Below are 26,810 nucleotides of genomic sequence, written 5' to 3' on the forward strand. Positions count from 1 at the left end.
GTAATCTAGTGTAAAGTCCACAAATGACAACATGTTTTCCTAAAACCCTTTATCCATGACCTGTTTGATCTACTCATAATGCACATATTCTCTCAATCTCTTGTTCTTGTCTTGATTGATCCATGCTCCGTCATAATTTATTGTTTGCTCGAATACCAATTTAATAGAGCAAGAAACATATTTCCTATAGCTATAATAATATAATCTGAAAAATCAACACACCAATAGCTCATCTAATTAAATAAGTATTAAACTTTGATATTTTGATTTCCTAAAAAATAAATACAAATAAACATATTTTTATCGAAAAAAATAAGTTATATAGAAATTTTTGAGCAAGTAAACTTAATAATAAACAACAATCTTGACCATGATTTTAAGACTTTATATACCAAAATAATCCATATTTTAACTAAATATAAAGATAAATAAAATTTAAAACTCTTCTGAAACACTCCATTAAGAAAAAAATAATAATACTATAACATTGCAGCCCAAGCAACTTGACCTAATGAACGAGTACCATCCATCCAAGGCTCAAGAAATGCCCATAACACCCACACACCAGGTTGGGTTGGCTTGTTTGAGAACCTATATATCGTCCATGTGGAGACATGGGGAATCAATTTTCAATGTTGCACTCCACTTTTAAATGAGTGAAAATATCTATTATTGTTAAAGACAAAAAACCCAAAAACCAATGTGGGTTCACACTCCAACCTACAACCGTGCAGATCTCGTCTTTTTCCCTCTTCTTCCAACAGCCCTGCCAAATACTTTCCACACATAAACATATAACTAGAATTGCACCAAAGGTGCAAACATATGTCGATATTTTGTTTGGGTTTTTTTTACCCTTTGAATAAAATTATTGTACTTACCTCACAAGTTAGAAGGATAATGTAGAAACCTACTGAGCTAGACTTGCACCCAATCCAGGTTGGGTAACCTCTTACCCACGAAAGGGTTCTAAATATTCTTGCATGCAATTACACTAGAACTTCATTAATGATTTATCTATCAAAAGAGTTAAGTGTACAAACCCTCCCAACCATGGCTAGAAGATGGAAACTTGCCACCCAAGTGACAAAGAGAATCTGGGAGCCTAGTAAGCTACCTGCAATTCAGCTAAAGTGTTATACATTGCTCTAGTATTGTGGGGGTGTGAATATTTCGTGCACGTAACAAAATAGATTCTGATTTTTCCAAAAAAAAATGAAATTTTCTAAAAAACTAGTTTCACAGTTAATTTGATTGATTTTTTCTATTGTTGGTAGAAGAAACCTACAAGTCAATTTTTTAACAGATGAAAAAGTTACCATTTAAAGAAACAATGTTTGCAACACCGATTAGAGCAAGCAAGAGTAGTGGGTTTTCTCCTTTAGTAGAGATGGTTAGGAAGGGATTTTTAGGCAATCAATTAGGAAAGACTTGTCGGTGCCAGCAATGCCTTGGATGATCATTCTTAACAGTGTGGTGGATGCATTATTGGAGAAGTGGGAAAAAATGATATTGAATGCCATTCTCTGACTTCGGGTGATCTAGGTCCAGGTGTGATGAAAGACCCTTCCAAGACCTTCTACTTTTGTGATGTGTTAAATTTCATCTTTAAAAGAACATAAAGGAATTCATTTGCATGTTGTGAAGAAAAGGAGCATGACAATCATCAACACATGAAAACATAAGCCATTGATAACGGAGTTCGTCCAGGAGTGACTACGTCTCCAGGCCCCAGTGTCAATATGGTGTATGCCACTGCATTAAGTGTTGTCAATAGTGATGATGTACATAAGAGGTGATGTGGTTATCATACAAGGAAAATTCCATCACGCAGGAATGGTTCCAAGAGGTGTTCCACTACAGGAACTCTCAATAAAAAGGACTCTTATTAGTATGACACAAACTCATGCATGATGATCAAGAGCATCCTTCCATCATGGCATAAAAGGGATCTCAATGTAAACATGCATGATGAAAACATGAGTATCCCATCAACATACAACAAAGGGATCTCAAAACACAACATGATGAATCATGACAACAAGTACATCACACAGATGATTTCGCATCACATGAAGCAGGAATCATGAAAACGAGTAAGAAACAAGATCCCACATCAAGCATCAAACAACGATCTGTGCAGAAAAATGCATAGAAAAAGAAGTACATAAATACACTGCATATACCTCATATCCAGGGGCCATCTAAAGAAGCGGATGTCAAATTGCTGAAGTTGGTTGTACCATTAATCTTGTGGCATTGAATCTCATGGAAATGGATTCTCTCACATGAATGCTAACACCTACACTCCACTTAGAAAAGTGGTCAAAACATAGAATGAGGAAATGGAAAATCTGAACACACCATCAGATTTATGGCGTCAAATAGCCCAAAATCGACTGTCAAATTTCAGAATTCTGAGAAAGTGGAAATCTGGGGCTCAAGGAATCTTTTAGATTCCCCCTAGATTCCTCAAAGATTCCCTCCTCCGGGTCCTCTACAAATTGGCTGCTCATATCAGGAAACTGACTGTGCCATCAGGTTCATGTCACTGAGACATGTAATATTGACACAAATTTTGTCCAATTTGGACACTACAAAATTTTCACCCTCCTGGAAACTTTGCTCAGTGATGGTTCCACTTGTATTAAAAAAATAATAAGAAAAATCTACCTCATTTTCTGTGCCCACTCCTAGTTCCTCCATGCTGCCTACATTGGTAAAAAGTAGGGTTTATATATTAAAATGTGGGCGGAGTTTTCCAAAGAAACCATGTGTCCCAACGGTCGTCGGATAAAATTGGAGCACGAAGGTCAGGGGATCATATCCCACCCTCGCCATATATAACAAACAATTTTTGTTTTTAAAAATCATGCATGCATCAATTTAGCAATGGTTTAGATTTGACCATTGGCTAGGGTATTAATTGGTGGTGCATACATTAATGTGGCGCATTTGTTTTGGCGCATTTATGTTTAGTTGATTCGTTCATGGGGCCACCCAGTGAGGGCCGGGCGGGTTCAACCCCGATAGCCCCAGCATTACTATTTAAGGCATACAATAATGTGATAAGGATTGGGGGGTTATGGAGAGGCGTGGGGTGGTAGGGGTGGTGGCCCACCACCCCCCCTTTTTAATATTTTTTTTAGCTTTTAATACTAATAAGGCAATTTTGAAAATCTGAATTTTTGACCAAAGGAGTCATTTTCACGAGGTGAAAATTTCGCCCAAAATCTGGCTGAATTTGGCCAGATTCTGTCTACCAGAAAAGTCCAAATTGTGTCTCCATTGACCTGCCGAGTCAGCAAAAGTCAACCAAAACTTTGATTTCCTCTATCTTCCTCATTTGGACTCAGATTGACAAACCGTCCACACCATCGCGATCACGACGACGAGATCTTTAACGTGAACCTAGTTCAATCATAATCCAAACACTTTCATTTTTGAGCCTTCATAAGTCCTCTTTGTCCTGTGTGTCTCTAGAGCCACCTAGATCAATCCTCCCCACCGAGGAGCTTTTGGTCCTCCAAAAACATGAAAAACAGTCTACAACATTTTTGTGCCTTGTCTGCATCACAAGCATTCTAAAAGGCCTCGCTTCCATCTCCTTCACCTTTATTCTTCAGGGCCTTAAGCGATGAGCCGACACCTGCAATCTTTGCAACCTGTAGTACATTTTTTTGAAAATTACATGCTTGACATTCATGACCAAATAATGACCCAAGCATCCCACACTTTACATGATTTTATAACACATATTCGGTGGTCAAGTTTACAACAAGATGGATGCAATACCCCAGCCACGAAACCAAGGCCAACATATCATTGTTGCCTCAACAAGTGATGGAAAACACATCATCACTACAATACATGATTTACAATAATAAGGCCAAACACTATTTTTGCTCTGACAATTGATGGAAACATGACATCACTTTCACATTTTATCATGCAACACAGAATAAGACCAGACATCATTGTTGTTGAACAAGTGATGGAAAACACATCATCACTTTTACATTTTAAAAATCAACAAATGATTTACAAAAGTACGACCATGAAACGCTAACATATCTAGAAACCATTTTTCACTTATCGTTGTGAATGGGTTGCCTCCTTGTGGTGGATTTGCTTGTCGAACCTTCATTCCACCTAGTTCATGCACTAACACTTTCTCTTTAAAGCGTTGCTCTAGATGGAGCCTCCAACAAGTGGCTCTTTGATGGCCACTTCTATCTCAATGACTACAATAGGTTTTCTTCCACCATATCTGCTTAACATGTTTCTTTACCTGTTGTTGAGAGGGTATTTCATGCCTCATCCTTTTGTGTGCTACCATTCTTTCCCAACACTTAGAAAATGTATGGTTATTTAATCCACAAAAGGTACATTTTTTTCGATGCCATGTTTTACGTTCATCTTAAATTAACAGCATGATTATAATCAGAACGAAAACTTGAATGTCAAGAGTGGCTATACCTTTCATTGTTGTCTCTGGTGTAAGTATGGTGATGAGAGCTTGCCTCAGCTCTTTCCCTGCAATGGGTGCTGCCATGGGATGATGGGGATGTTTTCCCCTCATTCTCTTTCCTCAACGATTTTGACGATTCTTGGAAGCATATGACACCTTCGAGCATTCTCCTTTGATGTATATCAAGCCTGAAAATTGAGGTCTCTGCACAACCTCCAATGGTTGAGTTATGCCTTGGTTATTAGCACCAAGTTTTTCTTCCCCCTCGTGCCTCGTCCTTGTAAGGAGCCTCATGTTTGTCCCTATAATTGGGATCTCCAAATATCCAATAGGAATCATACTATGTGAAGATGAAACTGAAAGGAAATAAACATATTTTACCTCCTCTGTCGATTTGGAAAGAACTGATGAGGGCTTCTCATCATCTATTGTTGGTGGTTCGCTAGCTATCGCGGTGCATTCCCCAACTTCCTTTCTGACATGCCCAAGTCTTGTTCAGCAGCGTAATTCTTCTACTTTGATGGGGTTGACAATGCCTTGGCCACTAATTCCCAAGCCTTTCCCTGCATACCCCATTTTCTTCAACAGTTTGGAGCCAATTCCTATGGTATGATTTTCAAAAATAGCAAAATCATCATCAAGACACATACATGAATTTAGAGAACTACGTTTTACCTCACATGGGTCACGCTGTAGCCTTTCCAAGGCCTCGTCCTTTGCTTGCAGCTGTCATAGCAAAATTTTCTCTTCATGTAGAAGCATCTTCAATTCAACATTCTATGTTTGAAGTTTTTGGTTGTTGTGCTTCAGTTCTTCCAGGTCCTCTTTTGTGGCTTGCAACTAAAGCTACAATCACTCCTTTTCCTCTGTCTCTTTCTGTAGAGTTCCATACATTATTTCCTCTCTTTTGGAAATTTTGAGCATGGTCTCATACATTTTTTTCATCCTTTGTCGCTGCATGTTCCATGTTCACGCTTGCAATTCACATCCATGCAAAGACTGTTCTGATACTGCTTGATCTAGGTCTGGGTGTGATGAAAGACCCTTCCAAGACCTTTTACTTTTGTGATGTGTTAAATTTCATCTTTAAAAGAACATAAGGAATTCATCTTCATATTGTAAAGAAGAGGAACATGACAATCATCGGCACATGAAAACATAAGTCGTTGATAATGGAGTTCTTCAAGGAGGAACTACGTCTCCGGGCCCTGGTGTCAATATGTTGTAGGCCGATACATTAAGTGTTGTCAATAGTGATGATGTACATAAGAGGTGATGTCACTATCATACAAGGAAAATGCCCTCATGTAGGAGTGGCTCTAAGATATGTTCCACTATAGGAACTCTCAGTCAAAATGACTCCTATCAATATGACACAAACTCATGCAAGATGATCAAGAGCATCCCGCCATCATGGCATAAAAATGATCTCAATGCAAACATGCATGATGACAACATGAGTATCTAATCAGCATACAACAAAGGGATCTCAAAACACAACATGACGAATCATGACAACAAGTACATCACATAGATGATTCCACATCACATCAAGCAGGAATCATGAAAACAAGTAAGAAACAAGATCCCACATCAAGCATCAAACAGGGATATGTGCAGCACAATGCATAGAAAAAGAAGTACATTAATACACTAGATATACCTCACATCCAGGGGCCATTTGAAGAAGTGGATGTCAAACTGCTGAAGTTGGTCGTACCATCAATCTTGCGGTGTCGAATCTCATGGAAATGGATGTTTGCACTTGAATGCTAACACCTGCACTCCATTTAGAAAAGTGTCCAAAAAATAGAATGAGCAAATGGAAAATCTCAACGCACCATCAGATTTGTGGCGTCGAATAGTGCAAAATCGACTGTCAAATTTCTGAATTCTGAGAAAGTGGAAATCTAGGGCTCAAGGAATCTTTTAGATTCCCCCTAGATTCCTCAAAGATTCCCTCCTCAGTGTCCTCTGCAAATTGGCTACTCAGATCAGGAAACTGACTGCACAATCAGGTTCGTGTCACCGAGAGGTGTAAGATTGACATAAATTTTGTCCAATTTGGACACTGCAACAATTTCACCCTCCTAGAAATTTCGCTCAGTCATGGTTCCAGCTCAATTAAAAAAATAATAAAAAAAAGCTGCCTCATTTTCCGTGCCCACTCCTGTTTCCTCCATGTTGCCCGCATTGGTAAAAAATTTGGTTTATATATTAAAATGTGGGTGAAGTTTTGCAAAGAAACCCCGCGGCCCAATGGTTGTCGATAAACTTGGACCACGGAGGTCGGGGGATCAAATCCCGCCCTTGCCATATATAACAAACCATTTTTGTTTTTATAAAACATGCATGCATTAATGTGGCGATGGTTTAGATTTGAACATTAGCGAGGGTATTAAATGATGATGCATACATTAATGTGGCATGTTTGTTTTGGCGCATTTATGTTTAGTTGGTTCGTTCATGGGGCCGCCCGGTGGGGGTCAGCCGATGTGGGTTGGGCAGGTTCAATCCCCACTGGCCCGCATTACTATTTAAGGCATACGATAATGTGATAAGGATTGGGGGATTATGGAGAGGTGTGGGGTGGTGGGGGTGGTGGCCCACCACCCCCCCGCCCTTTTTTTATATTTTTTTAACTTTTAATACTAATAAGGCAATTTTGAAAATCTAGATTTTTGACTGAAGGAATCATTTTAACGAGGTGAAAATTTCACATGGAATCTGGCCGGATTTGGCTGGATTCTGTCCACTAGAAAAGTCCAAATTGTGACTCCATTAACTTGTCGAGTCAGCACAAGTCAACCAAAACTTTGATTGCCTCTATCTTCCTCATCCAGACTCGGATTGACGAACCATCCACACCACCACGATCACGACAACGAAATCTTGAACATGAATCTAGTTCAAGCGTAATCCAAAGACTTTGATTTTTGAGCTTTCATAAGCCCTCTTTGTCCTATGTGTGTCTCTGGAGCCACCTAGATCATAGGGACAAGGAGGAAAGGGAATGTGGATATGTGCAACTATATATAAAGCAATCATATTACTCAGGTTTAGAAAAGAGTAAGGCAAGAATAGACACAAATTTAGTTGAGCTAGTCAATAATAAAACTGAAGAAAATACATATGAGAGAGATAGAGTGAAGGTGAAAATCTTAAGGTTGCAGGAAAAGAACATAAGAGGAAGAATATTGATCTCTCCATAAATTTATGGCACCAAGAATTCTAAGCTATCATTAGAGGAGTCCTAGACGATAACGTTGATATTGGAAGTTACTTGTAAAAGGAAAAATTAACTATAGTGTCAAGCAAGAAGAATGGAAAAATGCAACCAGTTAGAAGGATGACCACGCTTGATTTAGTCTTGAATCTTGGACAATGGTTAAATGCATAATAAACATATTTTGTATAAATTTTGATGATTTCCATAAAATTCCTCTTTTCTTTAAAATAAAGGGCATGTTCCAAAGATAACTACCTTATAAGATCAAAGATCACATGCGGGCACTTACAACATTTTGTCAATGGCGGCATAGCTCATTCAAGGTAATGACAAACAAAGAGGGGAGAAATATACAAAGAATGAGACAAGGTTGCTAAACAGTAAGTAGACAAAGAGAATGTAAAGAAGAGAGTGAAACCACCAAATGATGTAACAAAGGAGGGTGCCACAAAACATAGTTGAGATGCAAAGATATCATCAAAATCAATCATATCAAATTTAAATCACAAAAGACAATTTTACCTTCAATGCAGAGGAACCTGCCCATGTAGGTCATAATGAACTAAAATTTTGATATAAAGATGTGCGGAAAGAAATATCCTGATAAAATGTCTCATTAAGAACTGAGCTCTACATTCCCAGACTAATTAGTATGAGAAACCAAGGCCTTCAATAACGATAAGAACTCAACAAGAATAATGGCATAAATTTAGAATTTTGTATAACCACCCTCCACGTTACTGTTGATTAAATTATGTGCTCAAGCACATGGTGCACACAAGTACTGTATCTAGTGTGCAAGCAATGCCTTTGGCCAAATCTATAATAATGTTGAAGCAACAACAAGGCAGTGAATATCATAATCTCCTATCCATGAGATAGACATTTGAATTCAGATGGTAGAAAAATGAGAATAACACCTTGTAGTAAAAGAATTTTTAACAAAGGAGTGCACAAAAGAGAGTTTATTCTTATTTAATATGTTACACATCAAGCAAGACTGTCAACCTCTAGAAATAGTAGCAAATGTTATAGTTTAGGTAAGAACCATTGATAGATATTAACAAATAGTTTTGAAGTAGTTTTCTCTTTCCCTGAGGCCAAATACCACACCAGGGAATCATTGTATACATGCAAGAGGATAATGGGTGCACCATTGTGTGCAAAACAAAGGCCAACAACTTTCATTGATTTTGAAACATATTCAATAGATATACACTCTCTCAATCTAATAGTTTTGCTTAAGGTTGAACATCAAGGATTGGTACCCACATTCAAGAATACATAGAAGCAAGCATCCTCTATGGTGACCATAACCAAATACCATTCTGGACAATTTTCTGAAAGTCATGTTTGAACTCAGTCATAATGAATTTTCAAAGCATATGAGTACCTTTGGAATTTGTAGTCCAATGGGAAAGACAAAAAAACCTAATAATTTATGTTAAAAAAACAAGAGAATATGGATGGGTTTATCACTAGGAATGTAGTCCCTTCATATCACTCCAATGGCTCCAAATTTTGTTGACTCAAGCAACATATGGAAAGCCAAAGATATTTCAGCGATGTCCTCTTGAGAATATATAAGGAGAAAATGAAGATGGAATTCTTGTTCTGGAAAGAGGGTCAGCTGTGTATTTTCAATTTTGGAAACCAAAGAGGCAACAATTCATGATTTTGTTGCATATCTAGATAACATAGCATTTCCATTGTTTTTTTAGGGTCCAAATGTGATTATACAAAGTTTTATGGGTTTTCTCAGCAATTTCGCATGCCCAAGGGATCTAACCACTTTTGATTGCAATTTGGTGTTAAGACAAAATAGAGATGAACAAACTAGATATGGAAAACAATAATGAAGGTCAGTTTAAAAGCTACTTACTCCTCCTCCTTTGATGGGGTTGATTCTAGTGCCACCTACAAACAATTGTTGAGTGAGTATTAAATTTAGATTCTAAACCCCACTTACCTACAATTATTAAGGTTGATAAGTTAAGGTGTTAATTTCCTTTTTAGACCATTTGCTCTGCTCATTAGCTTGGATCATGACAAAAGTAAAAGGGATGCAAGAAAACAAAAATGAAAGTAAGAATACTGAAAATTACATATGGCCAATAAAATAGAGAACCTTATTAGCTTAAAATAGCCTGATCTGGCAAGGTACATGGATAAGTCAAACAACACAGAATAAAAATACCATTGTCTTTGTTTAACAGGCATTTTGATGGCATCTTAAGTAACTTGTCTACGTAATCATATGACTAGCATTAATTACAAGGAAGTGAAAAATTGTATAATTAATATGGTGCTTCTAAAACACCGATTTTTACAACTCACCTACAGTACCAATTCAATGGTTTTATTTGTGAAAGCTTCTATATGTGCTCTTACAATACAATGAAAAATAATTCAAAAGAAGCAAAGCTCTAGAAAATAAACCTGATAATTTCTACTAAAACCATTCATATTGTCCAGATGACAAATTTTCCAAAAATGTGAAGAACATGATCCAAAAAACATTCCAACATTGCTACCTCTGTTTCACAAACAACTAATGAGAAGATACCCTCACCCAAAGAGTGATATGTGTCTACGTTACCAAAAGTGGAAAAATAAAATAGAAGCAGGAGCAGAGTGAGAAGCAGAGTTAAAGGGTTTCAAGAGATAAGAAACATAAACCCCACCTTCCATGGTGTATTTTATACATGAAAAAATCATTAGTAATGCACTAATTTAGTGTCAACACAAGAATGGATACAACAATACGAACAAAATTAAAAATGGGTCCCCTGGTCATGTTTCTAGTAACATAGATAGGAATCTAAGATAAAACCTACGACAAGGGGAATAGGCACACATAAAATCAAGTCGTGCATTTGAGTCTATGATGTTATAGCCAATAATAATCATTGTATAAGTACTTAAAAAGGATGGACAATGGGAAAAAAAGCTAACCTGTTGCCCCTGATTTTGAGCTGAGTCTCTGCACACTGCTTGTGAGTAGCAACTAGATCATCCTTGCAGGAACAACCCAACACAATAGATGCCTCTGCCTCTTAGTGTTGGGTGCAGCCCAAGTTGGCCTAGATTTTTGCAAAGACTCCACATTTTGTGGGGCAGAGCGCACAATGGAGCATGTATCGGAGCACATTTTGAGTAATCAAATATATTGTGTGGTTTCATAAGGGAATCGGGGTGGGTCTAAGCCCCTCCTTATTGTAAAAGTTCACTTTGTAAGGGATAAATGGTTTTTGGGCCATAGTTGCTTGTTTTGAAGATTCCATGGTATTTGGACCATGGTATTTTCATGATGTAACCCTACAATGTAATAGTATATATAGGGTAAGATAATAAGAAGAGAATCATCAATTTTGATACAGTTTGGTAGAAAAGGAGAGGCTATGCAGTTGAGTGCACATAGGACTGGAGAAAAGTCTACAACTAGGTGCATAGACAGCCTGCAGCTTAGTGCGCAAGCCAAGAAATGGTTGTTGTTCAAACATTCATTATATTAAGCAACAATTCTTATGGATGTAGCCCTACACTAGGGTGAACCACGTTAATTTAGTGTTTTAATATGTATAATTGCTTATTATCTTTTGTAGAGTAGCAATTATTACAATTTCATTTTAATTTAGCATAGTGATGGTTTATGGTTTCATATGAGATGTTTAAGTCATTAATCTAATGCGGCAAAGTGATTTATAAATTATAAGAATAAGATAACATGATAATACCACATCTCCTAGTCCTTTGAGGCTGCAAAACACTGGTTTTGCATCCTCCCATAGTCACATCAAGTGAGACTACGATATGCTTGCAGGACGTTGCCGAAAGGGTCAATGATCAAGGATTTGATGGTGCGCAATATAGATTGAACCTAGGTCAACCCAAATCAAGCCAAAAAATGGTTCCATTTTCGGTACCGAGATCTTTTTGAGGTATATGTGGATGTGGTACCCATCGAAGAAGGAGATTCAGGATTGGGTAGACCTGAAATTGTGTGAATTTTTGAATCAAGAAAACAGAAACCCTCATCTGAAATCTGAAGTTTAGTTACAGAAGTATATTTTTATAGATCAATATGATATTTTCTTCAATTCTTTTCCTATTGAGTTGTACGATCAGGGGATATCGAGGTTGAATGAAAAGAAGAACTGTTTTAAGGGTGAAGAACCTATGGTGTGGACTCCTGAACTGATACAGTTACTCAAGAGCACTGACAATAAGATTTCAAGGGCTGTCGATTTCTGGATTGATAACATCTTGGGAAGATTCATTACTGAGTTCATTGTAGACTTGACCATGTTCTACAATGAAGCGGAACGACGATTCTTCAAAGGACCACGACGTAAGTATTTAAACTATATATAACTTTGGATTAAGATTCTTCTGTGTGAAAAGTGAGTTTTATGGATGTAATCGGATTGCTAGTTTACTTATTTTTGAAAGAAGAGAGAATAAATTTAAGCAATATATCATAGTAACATGAAGTGGAAAGAGATATAGAGTAGATAACAAAAATATATCTCATGGACAAGACCCGAAGACCTTTGTAGAGATTCATTCTAGTCCTCTTTTGAGTGGATCTGAAAGTGAAAGAGAAGAAAGTCACCCTGATAACCCCCAAGTAACTTCGCAGTATTCACCCTCCCCTCCTGAGAGTTCACAAAAGCCATAATCTAGTAATAGCTAGGGTGTTTTTGGCTTTCCCTCTCCCCCTACCTCTCCTACGCCCCATCCCCCTCTCCCTCCAAGAAGAAGTATGGCTGATGATATTAAGCTACCCATTTTCAAAGGAACTAGATTAGAGGATCCAAAACAATTTTGGTTTTTATGTGAAGCTTTATGGACAACAAAGTAGATCAATGATGAGAATATAAATAAAGTGGAGCTCATTATGATGCTTCGAGATAAAGCATTGACATGGTATATGAAGTATTCAAATAATTAGAATAGAAAATTTGTAGATATTAAAAAAACATTGATAAGAGAGTATAAGATGTCAAAGTCTGAGTCGCAGTGCATCGTTGAGTTGAAAGAGATCAAACATAAACCTACTGAGTTTTTTTGAAAGTTTGATCAGAGATTTAAGGAGTTATTAGATCAAGTAATCTTCGACATAGCCCCACAACAACATCAAGAATTCTTTATATTTGCGCTTCTACCGCATATCAGATTGCCATTGATACAACAAAAGATAGAAAGTCAAGTCGAAGCTCTATAGGTTGCAATGAAATTGGGAGCTTTGCCTACAGGAGATACTAATGCAGGCATGCAAGAGATTCAAAATTAGCTGGTGAACCTAACCCTGCAGATACAAGACATCAATAAAATTAAAGAAGATAGAGAATAATTATTGTGTACAAAGTGCAGATCAGAGGGCCATTCTAAAGAACAGTGCCTTATCTTTAGGGATACATGGCTTGTGGGGAAATGAATCCCTTGAATTGAGGATCCAACCTATGGTGGGAAATATGTAATACTAGAGGCCAACATCGTTCAAAAGACTGTTACTAGTTATATAAATATCTATAGACTCTGAGGAATCTATATTGAAATTTTTTTAAATGAATAGGACACGATGAGAATAATTGTCGAGCTTAGGAACTAATGATGGAGCGTAGTGTTGACGCTTATAAAATGAAATAAGAAGAGCATGGATATGAGGAAAATGGACAGCATGGTGGTCGAGGTGGTGGAGCTGGTCAAAGACATGGATAGATCATTTTCTATAGCTATGGTCAGCGAGGTCATTTTGCAAGAGACAATTAGAACCCCATAACGACATGTAAGTATTGTAAACCCTTTTACCATGTAATTGAAGAATGCCCTGTAATTATGGCGAAGATGCAAGAAAAAAGGAATCAACATCCGACATAGAATAGTCAAATGAGGACTATTTAAACAAGGTCCAACGAACCTCGAATTAGTATTGTCACTAGAAGTGGAGTTGTGACCAATAGTGATAAAGCAGGTGAAAAGAAAGAATATGAAATTGCATAGGTCAGAAAGGCTACTGAGAAAGTTCATGTTTTCTATACCTAGAAAGAAAAAGAAGTATATATGGAAGCAAAGTGAAGTTTTATGGATGATGAAGTTTCAACATCTAGTGCACATCCAAAGCCCAATCAGAAAAGCACCTACAATGTGTCATCAACTTGAGACACAACAGAGCTCTGACACAGGATCACGCTCTGACACAAGACCAAGATTCAGCAAATAAATTAGTTATTTTAAAGTCTTTTTAGTACAATTGTATGAAATTGTTAATAGATCAAAAGGTTGTAGAAGGGATTCAAGATTTGATATATTCATGTGCATCCAAAGAAACACCGCGACTTGAGATGCATGCAGTTAATAATTTACATCGACAGAAGAGAACCAAAAGAGAGATGAGGCTTAGTGGGTAGATAAGAGAGTATGGTATGAATCAAATTATTTTGGATTTGGGATCTGATGCTAATGTATTGATGAAGCAGACATGGGAATTAATGGGTAATCTGAAGCTACATTGGTCACGTATTCAGTTAAGTATGGAAAATCAACAAAATATCTTCCCTATGGGAATACTACCAGGTGCCATAATGGATATTGAAGGAGTTCACACTACTATTGATTTTGAGGTAAGAGAGATCATCAATGACAGTAACCATTATCCCACATTTATTGGAATTGAGTGGGCATTTGAACATATGGCCATAATTAATTTGAAGAAGAGAAAGATGATATTTGAAGGAAACAATATGAGAGTAATTGTTCCCTTGGATTCATTAGAAGGAGTGATATATATAGAATGAGTCAAAGAAGAATACTGCACAGCTAACATAGACAATATCCATCAAATGACAGTAAAGGAACAAGATCGTGTTAAGCATAATACAGAGGGAAAGTTGAGTTGGGAGCATGATAATTCTTGTATCTCAGAGTCATAAGAATAGTTGGATAACTCGTAGAATAGGTTGCATGAAGTATCCACAAGGCGTTGTGCAATAATTACCAAATCAGTTCGATGTATGATATCTGAGGTATGTAACCTACCTTCTTATGATGGTTTAGCTAATGTAAATACTTTTCTTAATGATTATGAAGAACAAGTTCAAGAAAATCAAATGTTGTCAGCCTTGGATATAGCCATGAAAGCTACCCCTGCTAGATGGTATAATGCACATAAGAAGAATATAGGAGGTTGGCAAGAATGTCAAATACTAGGGTGGATAAGGTTTGGAAAGATAGATACGGAGATTGGGATAAAATATGATGGTGAAACTAATCCTAGGAAGCATATCCAACTATGTACTACAACATGGAAGGAAATTCCACAACAAGAATGGGTACATGGATTCATTCATACATTAGAGACAATCCCTAAGAACTGCTACCTAGAGATGGAGCTTTGACATGGTACCATGAACTAGGCAGACATGATTGATGGCTTCATATTAACATTTAGCTTTGAGGATGATTGCCCATACATAGATTTGGCCCTTCATACTATCAAGAAGAGGATCTTTGAGAATGTAACCCCACTAACATGGCAACAACCTAATTGGGTTGCGTAGATAGAAAATGCACTGGAGTGATATAACCTTACTACAGATGAAGAAGAAGATTCTCGAAACATCGACATAGCAGAGTCATAAGGATACTGCGAAGTAACAAGATCTGAGCTAGAGATACCACACATAACAAAACCATTGAAGACCAAAAAGATGAAACTAGGATTAGAGAAGGATTTAAGGTTGCAACAATAGGAGACTATTGGGATGAGGAGACAGTCAGTAAAGTTACAGAGTTACTTCATGAATATCAAGAACTTTTTCCCACCAATTTTTTAGAGATGAAGGGTATAATAGGAAATCTAGGAGTCATGAAGATTCCCCTTAAGCGTGATGTGAAGTTGGTCAAACAAACACCTTACAGGATGAACCCGAAGTATAAGGAGAAAGTGAAAGTAGAGCTTGATAAGATGTAGCAACTTGAATTATTAAACCTATAGAAGAATCAGAATGGGTGAGACCTACGGTGGTGCAAAAGAAGAAGACTTAAGGATAAATTAGGATCTGTGTTGATCTGAGAAAGTTGAATGATGCATGTTTACATGATCCCTTCCCTACCCCTTTCACAGATGAAGTGATAGAAAATGTAGGAGGTTAGGAAGCTTACTCATTTATATATGGATTCTCAGGTTATCATCATATTAGGATTGCACATGAAGATCATCATAAGACCACATTTGCTACATAATGGGGATCATATCAATACACAGTAATGCCTTTTGGATTAAAAAGCGCCCCTGCTGCATTTTCTAGGGTGGTGGTTGCATCTTTTAAGGAAAACATCCACAAGTTTTTAGAGCTATATTTTGATGATTGGACGATATTTCAATCGTTGAGAAAACATGTTGGAAGCTTAATACTTATGCTCGACACATGTAGATGATATCAAATATCTTTGAACCTAAAGAGGTGCATATTTTGTGTACCTTTCAACATATTGTTGGGACATATTTTCTGTAAGCAAGGACCAATGGTGGACCTTACTAAGATTTCTATCATTATGAACTTGCCTCCACCTAAGGCAGTAAGAGGGACATACTAGGTATTACAGGAATTTCACCAAGGGGTATGCTCAAATCACTACGCCTATGGAGAATTTTTTTAATAAGGATGTAAATTTTCAGTGGAATGAAGAATGTTAGAAGAGACTCAAAATATTGAAAGAAAAATGGTAGTTTCAACTATGCTAGTGTTCCCTGATTGGAATAAAGAATTCCATGTCCATGTGGACCCCTCGTGTATAGATTTGGGAGTGGTACTGGAACAACCTAGTGGACGAGAGATTGATTATCATATAGCTTTTGCAAGTAGAAAGTTATCTAAAGCAGGAAATAATTACACCACTACAAAAAGGGAAGGATTGGCCATGGTGTATGCTTTGCATAAGTTTAGACACTATTTTTTGGGGTCACAATTTAACATGTTTACAGATCATTCAACACTAAATTATTTGGTTAATAAGCCTATCTTAGGAGGAAATATCTATAGATGGTTACTATTATTCCAGGAATATGAATTTGAGATCATTGTTAAACTAGGGACACTGAATGCAAGACTTGTCTGTTGGGTTGTGTTATATTCTTTCCATGATTAGCCCACGCGTGGGGGGGATGGTGGCCCCTTGTATGTTGAGCCAAGGGGTGGCTACCCACCCTGTCGGGGGGTATGCAAGGGGTTGGTAGCCCCCCTGCATGGTGTCCGGGGCAACGCCCCAACAAAATTTGTTTTTGGACCCTATATTAGGTAGGCGAACCTACCTATGGTTTTGTGCATGGATTTCGAACATGGTTTTAAGTGCGATGGTTTTCGGTCCATGGTATTTTGTAGATCCGGCCAAGCGAACTATGGTTATGTTCTAATCTAGGGTTAATGGATTGGGGTTTAAGGATGCTTCGACATGTATATATATGTATTGTGACATTGAAAGGAACATAATGAAAAATCAATATAGTAGTCCCAGTTTTGGGATTCAGGAGAAAATCTCTGTGTATATCTGTTTTATGTGTTATTCTCTCGCCATTGTTTATTTTATGTTTTTAGAATTACTATGCAGGTAATTTTTGTACAGGGTTAAAACTTAGATTTGGTATCAAAGTTGTTTTGGATTCAAGGGGACACCTTTGTTGTTGAGGGGTTTTGCTTGGGTCAGTGGCAGACCCTGTTCAATGGGAGATTTGTGAGATCAATTCTTGTTGTGAAAGAAGATGGTGAGAAGTGGAAATATAGAGATTGAGAAATTTAATGGTCAGAGTTTTAAGTTGTGGAAACTCAAGATGGAGGATCTGCTGGTGGATAAAGTTTAGTGGATCATGGTAGATCCAGGTACTAAACCAATGGTAGTGTCCGATGAAGAATGGAAGAAGTTGGATCGGAAGGAAAAAATCACAATACAATTGTTTGTCTCAGATTCAGTATTGTTGAATGAATCAGGGGAAGCTATGGCGAAGGCTTTGTGGGACAAGTTAGGGACTTTCTACCAGTCTAAGTCTTTGGTGAATAAATTGTTCCTAGGAAAAAGCTATATAACATGAGGATGAAAGATGGAGACTCGGTGATAGAGAATATGAACACATTTAATACTATTGTAAGCAAGTTATTATATTTTGATATTAAAATTTCAGATGAAGATAAGTGCATTAGTTTGTTATGGTCTCTACTAGATTCGTGGGATAGTCTGGTTGTTGCAATAGGTAGCAATGCAACTGTCTTGCAGTTTGATGAAATAGTCTAATCCTTGCTGACGGAGGAGATGAGATAGAAAAATATGGAGAGCTAGAATGGTGATGCCTTATTTGTACGAAGACAATCCCAAAATAGAAACAAAAATAAGTCCTCGAGTGGGAGATCTAAATCTAGAGGGAGATCTAAATCTCCAAGAAAACCTGTAAATGTGTGCTAGAAATGCGATAAGTAAGGGCACTACAAAAGGGACTGTAAATATAAAGCTCCTGAAAAAGGAAAGGGATATGATGATGTTTCTTTTGCAGAGGCAAAAACCACCTCAGATGAAGGTGGGGACGTGTACTTGGCTTCTTCTTTATGTACACATGTAGGTCATGAAGCATGGTTGATTGACTTAGGTGCATCCTTTCACTTCACTCCCCATAGAGAATGGTTTTGCGAGTATGAGAAATATGATGGAGGTGATGTCTTCTTAGGGGATGATAGGAAGGCTAGATTCATTGGTCACAGAAAAGTCAAGTTAAAATTGCAAGGTGGAAGGATTAGAACACTTTCAGGTGTTCTTCATATTCCTGCATTAGCTAGAAATCTGATTTTTGTACGTAAGTTGGATGATGCAAGTGTAAAAATAGTGTTCGAAAAAGATACCTGCAAGATGGTTTGGGAGCACTGGTATTGATGTGGGGAGTTTGGATTGGAACTCTGTACAAGCTGCAATGTAGCATTGTTATTGATGGGTGCAAGAGTTTTGTGGTTCTTGAAATTGGAGCAGAAAATATAGTGGTCTTTGGAGAAAAGACCATGCTATGACATCAAAGTCTTGTACATATTGGAGAGAAGGGCCTTCGAATACTTCATGATAAAGGTATGGTAGAAGGTATGTCTAATAGCTCTCTAGATTTTGATTTCTATGAAAAATATCTATATGGGAAGGAGAATAGGGTGAGTTTCTCCTTTAGTGGTAAGAGGGCGAAACATATATTAGAGCTTGTGCACAGTGATGTGTTTGGACCTGTGTCAATTCCATCAACAGGTAAGTATGTGTACTATGTATCATTTATAGATGACTTCTCAAGGAATACATGGGTATATTTCCTCAAGACAAAATCTGAAGTCTTTCGCGGGCTTAAATAATTTAAGGCTCTGGTGGAAAAACAAACAGAGAAGAAGATAAGCGTGCTAAGGATAGATAACAGTGGAGAGTTTTGAAATAAGGAATTTGAAGAGTTTTGTTGGCTTAGTGGGGCCTGACCTAGGTTTGAAATTGATTGAGCCAAGAAAATCCTATTACTACTAGCCCTTTCGGCAACAGTCTGCGGAGCGCACACTGAGGTCTCACCTAAAGTAGTATGGGAGGGTGCTAGAACCAAGTTTCCGCACCCTGGGGATGTCTGATATACGGTGATTAGTACGCAATTCAACCTTCGAGCTTACTAGGCTACACACACCAGTGAGCCCTTTGCGTCCTTTGCGCAGCTCTAGCCATAGCACGACCAGTGTTAATTACCCAAATCTTCCTTACTTAGGTTCTGTTCGCTAATTACTTAGAGGATTTTCATACATAAGCATTCATATCAATGTTTAAGAAGTGCACACATATAAGTAAATAGATACAATTAACACATAACATCAAAATACAGATCAACGAAATAGATGCACAATATTCTGAATCAAACATATCTTTATTAATAATCCTTTTCAAGTTCAGTTCAATACAGACCCAACTTTGCCCTGCGCACTCAACTGTAGGGGTCAGTGCACTTAGCTTCAGACTCTACTAGGCCTCTATGCACTCAGCTTTAGAGCCTCTACCTACTACTATGGCCCAATACACTTCAGTTCCACTTCTATCCTCTAACCATGCCTTTACATCTCTCTATTACTTTCTTACTTGCCCAAAAACTAACTTTACACTTAGAGCCTCACTCTATTTATACAATCCCATGGTCCGCGAACCATGGGTAGCCCGACATAACTTTACATTATTTTACAATTCTTAGGGTGAACAACCCTATGACTCATCCTATACTTTTGCGCTCTGCATCCATACTTCGCGGAGTATTTACATTGCATTGACCAAAACTCGGGCTTTAAGCCCCAAAACCTACTACAGGGGATCCCATGCCCAACAGGCCCCCAACATAATCATCGTGACTCATCCCAAGTCACTCTGCTGGTGCGACGATCTTTGCGTGAAGCCGATCCAGTAGGTCTCGCACAGCTTGGGTTTCTGCAGCACAATGTTCGGCTATCTATTGTACTTGTTACACACGTAGCTCTGAACCTTCGCGAGCAGGGTCACATTCCTGTCCAACCATATAAAGTTCCTACATCTGTGCCAGCTTCACTTTAATGGTAGTTATAATTGTGAACACTTCATCGATCCATGGTTGGATGTGTGCTTTAAGCAAGGATTATTTTTTGCGCGCGACATCTAATTGGTCCTTCAGTGCCCTTGCCTACTATAGTCTGGTGAGTCGTTGAGTAAGGACAACCATCGGCACGGTGCCCCAGACACTGTCGTACTCCTGCTACAACTCGCGTGCCTTAGATTCTAGGTGCTATAGATTCAGGTCCTCCTGCAGGTGCATAAGCATGGTTAGTGCTTGCTCCAACATCTCGGTGCAAACCTGTGTTTCCTAGCCAATTTGCTCCAACCCTATCTGGATAGCGCGGGGGTGCTGCTTTCTAACTTCGGGGGGCTTGGATGGTTGTGCCTTCAATCACAGCTTGGTAATATGTAGGTTCAGCTCCAACTGAACCTTTGTTGTTTCCTCCCTGGCCTCGCAGACTCTGGCCGACAATCTATGGACCCGATCTACTGCTAGTAGCTCTACCGGCTTGGTCAACTCTACGATGTTCCTGCATGCATCCTCTACCGCCTACTCTAGTCCGCAAGCCTGCACAACCAACTCATCATGCTGGAGGCTGAGCTAGTCCATGTTGATTTTCTGCTCGTTCAGGACCTGGATTGTGCGACCTTCCCAAGCGCGAAGCTCTACGATGACCCCATCCTGCAGTTGGTACAGAATTTAACACGACAGGGTAGCCAAGTTCAAGCCGACGCCTTTCATTCTACTCATTGCAACCCTGTCACCCTCGCTTGCTGCTTCTAGCGCACCTTCGAGCAATACGAAAGGGTTGTCCATACGGGCGTGCAACGTTTGTTCGGCCTCAGCAGTTCCTGTTGCGACATACTGAGCCATTGTCCCTGTTTGGGGGGGTTGTACCTGCAAGACTTGTAACTACGCATTGAGCACCCCCAACATAGTGTTTTTCTCCATCCTCAGTTCCTGGAGTGCATCCGTTGTGACCTCGTGGATCGTTTTGTTGATGTCAAATAGATCACCTTCTGTGAGCATGATCAAGTCGATAGACATCTTTGTCACTTTTACCTTCTTCCTAGGAGCTATTTTCTTAAGTTCACGTGGCTACTTGACTTGGGTCGATGTGGAACTGAGGTCCGTGCATTCTTTTGCACTATCCACTTCCCCGATCTGCTGCTCTGTGGACATCTCCTGGCCCTCCTTGGGCTCTCTGGTTGGTGTTGTTGTGGTTTCTCCCATCTGCACCACTGCTGTTGCATTAGCTGCCTTCTCCTGTGTGGCTTCTTCTTGTTCCTGGCGCCTCTTTTCAGCCAACTATGCAATGTGCAACTTAATGTCCTTCTTTCTCTGTTGGGCTATGGCCTTCTCCATTTCTGCCACAACCAGGGTGTGCCACTCCGGAGGCCATGACTCCATTACTGCGAAGATCTCATCATCTGTTGTGATGAATGGAAACTTCACCCATTTCTGTGTTGGATCCTTGCACGCTCGGATATACAAATTATGCATATCCGCCTTGAACTCTGCCACGCATTACAAGCTATTATGAACCATAGGAGACAGGTGCAGCCATCAGTTGATCCAAATTTGGATGCTCGCCTCCACGAACACCTAGAACACCTTCGTCTTGCAAATCCTCTTCACGTCCTTTGTAGCCCAGAGCAAGGTGTACCTCATGGCTTCAGGCAAATCACCCTCAATAGTAGGAAATTGGTTATTTTCTGGCAGCTCCCCTGCAACCATCATGATAGATAAAAGTAGCCACACATAGTGGAAGGTCTTACCCTACTCCTCGGCCTCCTTGCAGTTCGTCAAAAACTTGTCGTAGAGGAACTGTGCCAAGTTGAACTGGACCCCCTCTGCGCACTGCTCTGCCAACGCAAATCACAAACGTTGGTACTTTGTCAGTGCAAAATTTCCTCATTATCTTGCCGGCCAGCAGCTGGGTGGCTATGCGCACCCCTTTGTCCTTAATTCTTTCTATTACGTAGCCTTGTGTTTTCTTCTCTAGTTTATACTTGGCCTTCATGGCTTCTGCAAGAGCGAAGTCACTGCTTTTCCCTGCTATGGCTGTGGGGTCGTGTCCTTTGAATGAAAGTCGAGAAATTCAGTGAATTAGGTTGGTCATGATGGGAATAGGCTCCTCCAACTAGAGATACCCATCATGCACCAGGTACAGCAGCTGCCTGATGACGAAAATGGTGATCAACACGCAGTGGTAGTGGGGTATCCATTGCAGATAGAGTAACCCAGCCTTCTTTACACTGCACAATAATTTCTGCTTCATTAACTTCTCCGTGGCTAGGTGTGGGAACTTCTCACTATCCACGAGGTCCTAATCCTTGAACTTCATGGTAGGTATTCATCCCAATGGTGGACCTTCAAACCTTATAACATCAGGGAGGAGCGGGGTCTGGAGCGCACTCTTCGTGGCCTCCAGGTCCTTCAGTATCTTGGCTTTCCCCTTCCACGGGCGGACATATGGAGGTAACTTTGTCGCGAAAGGCATTTGTGAGACATCCTCCATTTGTGAGACATCCTCCACCTAATTGTCTTGGACCTCAATTTAAGCAATTAGAGCTTTCAAGTCTTCCTCCTCCTCATTTGTTTCAATGGTGACAGATTTTCCCTTCTCTTCCATTGACAATTTGCCAAATCGTGGATTTCTTGGGGATACACAGTTTGGCCCCATAGTTTTCTTATCTTTCTATGGCCATGGCATTCGTGGTGATTTTGGAACTTCTGGCGTAACTGTCACCTCTCCAGGCTCCTCGTGGGTCATATGGGGCTCCGCGGTATCTTCGGCGAATCGAACTCTTGTTCTAGCAGCAATCATTGTGTCTATAGTTAAAGGTGGTAAGAGTATGCGGCGCTCACTGCTCTGTAACTTCTCAATTCTCATACAACCAAGTTTTTCCTTGAGGCTAGCCCCGGGGGTTTTATAGTATCGTATGAATTTGAATTTGACCATTCCCCCGACTTCTGAGCCATCAATTCCTTCTTAGCGGTAGATCGTCCGAAATCTAGCTCTTAATTCATGTATTTATTGCCCGTCGCCTGCTCTTTTTTTCCATAAATTGAACCTCTTATCATGAATATTGACACCAACGGTCACTTCCCAGCCTACCCACATGGTAATGCAGCCCCCTACACGTGGGTGCAACCCTTGTGACACTGATCCTACGCACAACCTCCTTATCGCAACTCCCATACAAACTCTTTTATAGTCCCGCACTCTCTTTCAACTGCTTGGAGCGATGAGATTGTGCTTCCTACGAATAGTCAGGTGGTCCCACCACCTGTGCAAGGCTTCAATTCACCTTCTAGCCCGGTCCGTCGGTACCCCTCAATTACCCTTGCGATAGTAATCGTTGTGCATTCCTCCTTATGTGGTGTGCTCCCCTAGTTACCCTGTTTGGTAAGGTGTGCTCGCAACCATGGTAGCAGAGCCACAAATTGTCAACGAAAATATTTTAATGCAGTTATATGGCTGTCCATATCTTGTCCTGTCATTCTATCGACATGATATCCTTGCGAAATTTCGATTTCCAGTTTTTTTATTTATGTGTCCATTAACATGCTTTTCTTCCTTAGTTGTACCAGATCTTCTTCGAGTTCGCGAAGCTTAAGGTTCCCTCACCGAATGGCTTTCTGAATCTGCATATGTTCATCCTCGCACAACTGCATAATTCCTTTGTCCTGGTCCTCATGTGTTGTCCCAATTGTGGGAGCTATTGGGTGAGGATTCCATTCCCCCAAGACTATGGCCTCGACTCTGCTCGTTGTCTTCAGAATCATTTTCACGCTCAAGTTTTTGTGCATGGCCCTATAGGCCCATCGAACCATTGATACGCGTAGGTCCCAATTAGTTCATCCTGCCTAGTCAACCCTATTCAGGATTCCACATACCCTCTTGAATGCTTCTACGTGGAACGGTTATGGTGCATGTCGTTTTTCCTGTAGCTGCATCCTATTTCGATTTTCGATTCTTAGTTTGGGGTGTGTTTGTGTGGACTGCACAACACACGTTTGTACCCATCGACACAGGTGGGCGCGTAAGCTACTCCGTCCTGGCTACCCGACTCTCATTCGAAACTGGGGGCTTCCAAACTGTAGGCACATCATCCTTCTACATCCATGCTGGTCATCAAAATTTCCTTGATGGGTACCCCACCATCGTGCGGGTCTTTCACATAATGCCCACTTCAATGCATTGAACCGTTGTTGTTCTAGTACTACGCTTTCGAACTTTCTCAGGAATTCATCCACCATTGTCATTCCATCATATGCTAGTAGCTCTCGTGCCTCTGTTGTCACGCAATGTAGTGATCTAACCATCATGTTGCAATTCAATGTTGTTACTTTGTGCAACCAATTCTGCCAGTGCTCTACTTATTCGTCTGAATCTGAAGTGTAGGAGCTTTCGTGCTCCCACGAGATTCTCCCATCTGCAGTCGGATTCAATTGATCTTGGTCTCACGTAGTTATCTTGTAAATACAATCCAGCTCATCATCACTTTCATCATCGCACACTGGTTTAGTGTAGCGCACTCCTTCGGCTGGGTCCAGTGGGACTACTATGAGTAGTGACTTTTTCTCAAAGATCATTTTGCACTTCTTCAGATTGATGACTCCGTTCATATCAATGACCCAGTCGATTCCTAATAGTGCAGGATAGGGATTGTTGTCATTGACAATCTCTATCACTTCAAAATCCATATGTGTGCTCACGCCTTCAATATCAATTATTACCCCTTGCAACCTCCCCATGGCCAAAATCTTCTATTGGTTCACCATTCATAATTGAATAGGGGATCACTGTAATGTGGGCTTGCCCATGTGTTCCCATGTTTGCTTCGGTAACAAATTCACGTCTGAACCTAGATCTAGGATTACCTGATCCATTTCATAATCACCAATCTGCACGGTCAATCTCATCTCCCTTCTAGTACGCAAGGCATGCTTTCCCAATTTTCGGACTACAGGCGGTTCTCCTGACCCTGTGCACCTAGTGATTAGCTCCTATAGTCCCTTAACTGCCTTGTTGTTGCACAACAGTTTCATGCATGTCTCCAGAAAGGTAGTAAGCATATAAGGATCCATCCCTGGCTCTAGTTGATCCTTACTACCTAAAGTGGAGACCTCCGTGAGCTTTTCTTAGATTCCATGAACCTCTCCTTTGCGTGTTCTAAGTCAAACTCAGGTTACTTTGTAGGAGCCTTGAGAACCCATGTATCTTCCTTGGGTTGCTTCCCCTTATCCTCCCCCGTGGTCGCACCGCTTCTGAGCATAATGTTCACATTCGGGTCTTCTTCGTGTGGTTCAGACCTTATCATTTGTATATTCTAAGTCGGAGGAGGCTGGAATACCCCTTTCTCGTGCATCTGTGTGATCAACGTAGGGAAATCTATTGTTTCATGATCAACCTGAGCATAGTACGAACAAGATATCCTCATTGGGTTGGTACAATCGCGGGCATAGTGCCCTGGTCCTCTGCAATTGTAACAAATTAACTATCCGTGGCCCCTTCCTGGTCCCATTACTCCTCGTCCCTAAAATCCAACATGCACCATTCCCCCAGCTAGGTTGAGGGCTCGCGTTTCTATCTGCATTCTATAGGCTGGGGTCTGATCCATCATTAACTCGTAGCTATGACAAGTGCACTCATCATGGCCTACCGACCTGCAGAAATTACAAAACAACTGTTGGGAAGTCTGTGTATACTTTTGCAACAAATGACAATTATTCGTCATGTGTTTTCCTCTTATTTGACAGATTGCACACCATAATGCGGGTGTCGCACTCAGCCCTACCTGTGCGTCTAGTCTCCACGGCATTGGCCCCCCTCTTGCCAAGTAGTTCACAAACTTTGGATAGTGATCCTTGTCATGGCCCTGGCATTTTCATTTTATGCACCATACTTCCTCACATGCCTCTTGCCACGGTGCCCTATCCTGCTTCAAACTTTGCATTTCCAAGCATAGATTCTGTAGCTGCATGTGGATTTGTTGAACTCCCAACCTAAGGTCTTGTATCGGGGTCTCATGCAACCTCATCGCCATCTCCAACGCTTCGGCCTAGGTAGAAATTTTCTGTTGTGACAGCGTTGTCCTCAAGTGTGGTGTCAGAGATGCTACAAACCATGCATGATGTTGTGCATCTGTTAGCGTCATATTGGCTTCGCAGATCGTACTCTTCAGCCTTTGTTCTAGATCCTAGGGAGTCTCGCCTAGAAGCATCGTGATCTTTTTAAACCTGATGATTGACTATGTCTCTGATTTAGGCCTGCTAAATTCTATGATCAATGCATTCTAGATCTCTACTATCCTCACATTTGGGTGGTCATTAGAGTGCTTGATGTACCACGTTAATGCACGATCTTACAACGCGCTCACCAATGTAGCCTTCTTAATATTGTCATCCATGACACCTTGTGCTTCCCATACTACTCTTATCACAAACTAGAATTGGTCTGAATCCTCATTCCCTACTCCTCTGAATACTAGTAGTTTGATCGTGCTTTCCATACCGGACTATGGAGG

At 39.9% G+C, this 26,810-nt stretch overlaps 1 pseudogene; it reads right to left on the bottom strand.

Annotated features, from left to right (window-relative positions):
• The window catches only part of LOC149152785 (uncharacterized), a 101,009-nt pseudogene that overhangs the window by 63,893 nt on the left and 10,306 nt on the right, over positions 1–26,810 (bottom strand).

This window comes from Pinus tabuliformis, chromosome 9, assembly GCF_031772625.1.
Source record: "Pinus tabuliformis cultivar Carrire ecotype Pingquan chromosome 9, CPIR1, whole genome shotgun sequence".
NCBI classification, from domain to species: Eukaryota; Viridiplantae; Streptophyta; class Pinopsida; order Pinales; family Pinaceae; genus Pinus; species Pinus tabuliformis.